Source organism: Corvus brachyrhynchos, unplaced genomic scaffold, assembly GCF_000691975.1.
Source record: "Corvus brachyrhynchos isolate BGI_N302 unplaced genomic scaffold, ASM69197v1 scaffold94, whole genome shotgun sequence".
NCBI lineage: Eukaryota > Metazoa > Chordata > Aves > Passeriformes > Corvidae > Corvus > Corvus brachyrhynchos.
This window is the reverse complement of record NW_008238330.1, coordinates 9,649,475-9,653,812: the sequence shown is the minus strand read 5'-3', so window position 1 is coordinate 9,653,812 and position 4,338 is coordinate 9,649,475.

Genomic DNA, 4,338 nt, shown 5'->3' with positions numbered 1-4,338 from the left:
GTGGCTTCTCAAGTGTAGGCCATTCTCACATGAAAGCCCACTGCCTACATTATAGCCAAGGACATTGCTAAGCACCAGTAACTTTCAGGACTTTTATTTTCCTTACCATTCTGTGGTTCAGTTGGCTTGTTAAGTGAATTGAAGCAGGTCTGAACAGCACCCAGTGAGATGTGGTAGCACAGCTGAACGAGGCTAATTCTTCACCATGAATACAAGCCACGGGCAGCAGATGCCGTCTGTACCAAGGGAAGGCAGGACACATCTCACCAGCATTGTTGGACTTTTCAATTAAATGTAGAGAGCTGCCAGTACATGTGGCCAGGGAGTTGGGAGGAACTCTCAAACCTCTGTGCACAACAGCAGTATGGTGTGGGGCCATCTGATACTTACGATACATGTAAAAAGAAGAGGGAAGAGTCTCAAAAGGCTTTTTTAGCCAGTTTTGGCTCTCCAAAGAACATGCCATAGCCTATCCCTCCCTTATGTGTCCATAGCCCAGTCTTAAAAGACACAATCCTCAACACCTTATCTTCCTCTCCCCTCCAACCGAGCTTTCAGAGGAGAATTACCAGAAGTGAAGATGCATCCAGAAAAGTTTCTGAGATAGCTGAATATTGCAAGGGTGGAGCACTATTTCAACACTCTCTCTTCTGTGCATCTCAGACTCTGTGCTCTCACCTTCCCTGGACTGGCACTTGCTTAACTCATCCTGTTACCAGGCAAGGAGGGCTGGATGCACAGTGCTTATCCTCCCTGGATCCCTCCCGTTAACCATTAACTTTCTGACCACCAGCTTCCCCCAGGCTCGGAGCTGGGCAGAGAGGAAAGATGAGTGTCTGTACTCACTGACAGGCCCTGGCTGTGCCCCTGACATCAGCCTCTCTCACAGCTGGCGTAGGGCACTGCGTCACACTAATGCAAGCCCTCCATGAGTTTATTTTGGCATTACTGCTATCCCACTTTCTCTCTGTAGCAAGTACGTGATACAAATGCTTTTATTTCCCTCTCCACCTCATACACACACACACATCCTTCTCCTCAATGAGGGTGTCTAATCTTTCTAAGAGTAACTGCCTGATTATTCCCTCCCCCATTGCTTAGCTTTCACCACATGTACAGGTTTTTTTGAGCTTCTCACTGCCTGATGTTTAATCACTATAATGTTCCCTCCCTCAGTAACAAAGATATTGGCTAACAACAGACCTCAGTCTTGTCTCTTTTGAAAAATACAGGATGTTTCCTCCTTATTCTGTACTTTCACATTTTGTTACTACATGTTTTGCACTGTATTAGGCAGGAGAGTGCAAACTCCTCTCCTCCTCAAAATACAGAAACCACACAACATCCAATTCTGCATTTCTCACAACTCAAATTAAAAAATCAAAAAGTGCATTTGCTTCTCTTTTTTCTTTTGACTCAAGTTTCACTGATTTCAGCAAGCTTAAAATCTGAAAACTTTTCAAACAGTTCTGTGTCTAAGAATTCAAAAAAACAAAGGATGGCCTCTCATTTTGCTTCAACTAAGATGAGAGCAAGGGATCAAGGTGGAAGATTTATCACTTTAAAAGAACAGAGAAAAAGTTGAATAACACATGACAATGCAACTTTTCTGTTATTTTATTGATATTAGTGAAGAAAAAATTAAATTTCATCATTCTGAAGTGTTACAGTTGCTTTCTCTGGTGGGTGGACAGCTCCTACAGCTTATTTAAAGGCTAAATAATACTTCCCGATTGCACGATTAACTTCTACACTTTAAGTTCTCTTATGGTATTGCTTTCTTCCTCTGGGTATATAAAATGGTCCATTATGAAGTCCACGACTTTTTTTCAGAATCAACTGTTATTCTATCTACTGGTTTAAGATACATTCAAATAAAAAGATACTTAAATTTACTTGCAATAAGTGCACACATACAACAGCAAACAGAGCTGATGGCATTTTACTAAAACATTGTAAGTTCATAGAATAAATAGAAGTCTTCAAACACATGCTGTAACTGACCAATGTGTTTTCTTTTCTTTCTCAAAATATATCCTTAGTGTCCATAGCACTACCGCAATAACTACGTCATTCAGAAAAAAACAAACCACCCACCTATCTCTCATCACAAAGACTAAAAGACAGTTTCATTTATACAAGAAATTATCAGTGCTAATAATTTAGTAACAGTCTGGTACACATGGCAATGCACAGCAATTACATGTAGTGTGACAATGGTAACAAACGGGGAGCTTGATTTTAGATGCCACAAGAAGTGCAAGGAAAAGAAAGTGGCTGCTAAACCCTCCCTGCTTTGCTCCTCTCCATCCCCTCTCCCAAAAAATATTTATGTCTGAGCTCTGCTCTGGAAACAAGTTCCCTCCAGTCTGTTCCAGTTCCAAGGTATTCAAACTCCTTCTACAAGCACTCAGCAGAGTTGGGAGAAACAGAGAAAAAATTGTGATATAATTCAGATTGCCTGGCAGCTAAAGGTTGCGTGAGGTCTTATGTTTCCTTTCTGAAAAAGCAGTGGGTTATATGTTTGTATGGCAGGTATTTTTTTCATTTTAAAAACACTGCTAAAATAAAGCATTTCCCCTATTTTTACCTGGACTAAGGTCTGACTTCAGATGAAAAAGGTTTCTCTGAAAAAAGAAAACAGAAAATGGGTGGAGAATATTCTCACCCTGCTTACAAGGCCACTGTCTTCAACATGCATGAAACACGAAGATCAGCATGAGGGCTGCAAGTTGCTCTTTCCTGCCTGTACCATTCTGTTACTAAATGTTTTCTGTGGTTCTCTGCTGAGGTTTCAAGGACTCACCTTTTCCTAATACTGGTTTTGCTACATGTTCTTTTATAACATTCTTATCTGTCGATCTGTTCCGCAACTTGGACTTCTAGGAAGTCACTGCCATGTTTACCTCACAAGTTGTGAAAACTGTTTTCTTTGGGCGCACTGACAAAGCATGTTTCAGTGGCAGCAACACATAGTAAAGTATTTTCCCTTCCACAATCCAGTGCAGCATTGAACAAAACAAAACAAACAACAAAAAAAGAAGTTGCACAGAGTGTAAGTGTGCCAAAGGAAACAGCGGTGGTAGGAATACATTAATATTCCAGGTACCCAGTGGGCCTGCTGACCTCAACACAGTATTAGTTCAAGTTTATAATCTTGGGGAAGAGGCAAATACAGAACAGGAAAAAAAAATTCATCCATTCAGGCATAATAGCCAGGCACTCCAATAACTCAGCTCAACTCATCTACAGAGGCAAAATTAAAACTACCACATGTTAAACTGAGTGCTTTTCTCAGTATTTAATGAAGCACAAATGCTCCCATGCTTCAAGTGATGTAATGAGAGGTCTCACATAACACATTCAATAGCTTCCCATGCACCTTTGACTCAAGTTAGGCTAGCTACAGAATTCACGTTTTTCTAGTCAAGTTATTTTTTGTTGGTTTTGCTCTTTTGTTTTTTTCAGTGCATCTTAAAAAAAAAAACCCTTTTCAAAAGGTTAGCAAGTTAACCTTAATACAGCAATCATAACATAGAGCCTTTCGCACTCAATTGAACAGTAAAATAATCCAATTAGTTACAATAGATCTGGTACATATTTACACATTTTATACAAAGTTTACACATTTCTCCCATTAGGCACGAAGTTGATTTGTCAAACTCAAGAGGCAATGAAGGGGTGGTGGGGAAAGGAAAAGGAGATTGGAGAAAGAATCTGAGTATTTTCATTTAAAAAGATTAGCTGTAAAAATAAAGTCCTTCATCGTAAGCTAGTTTGCTTCGGGAGCTTGGTTCCCATGAGGATCCCCGAGGTGAGAGACGTTGGGCCTTTCATCTGCATGCTGGAACCCACCATGGTGGGGAAGCTCCGGTTCCTTCGGATGCCACTGTTCAGCTGGATGCCCCCAATGGCACTGGTCACGGCAGGGCAGCCCAAGGGGAGACCGTCTGGTGCCAGACCTCCAGGAACAAGGGCCCTCACAGGTCCCTGTGCCCCACAGAGAAGAGGTCCCTGGTCATCAGTTAAAGGAGGAGCTGACGTTTGCCCTGAACTCACAACTTTGGCAATACCAAACCTCCTGACTTTGTCCACAAGATTAAGGTTGGAAACAGACACGTCAGTTTGGCTCTCACTGTTCCTGATGTTCTTTTTATTCCTCACCTCCTTCAAGATTGAACTAGCAGGTTTTGAAGCCAAGAAGTTGTCATAAGGTGGGCTGGTGCACTTGAACTCAAAAGATGGAGGGGAAGAAGAAGGTGTCTGCATGGGTGAGTTTGGGGGAGTGGAAGGAATGATCGCCATTTTCGGGGAGTATGTGTTCAGCAGGGTGCTCCT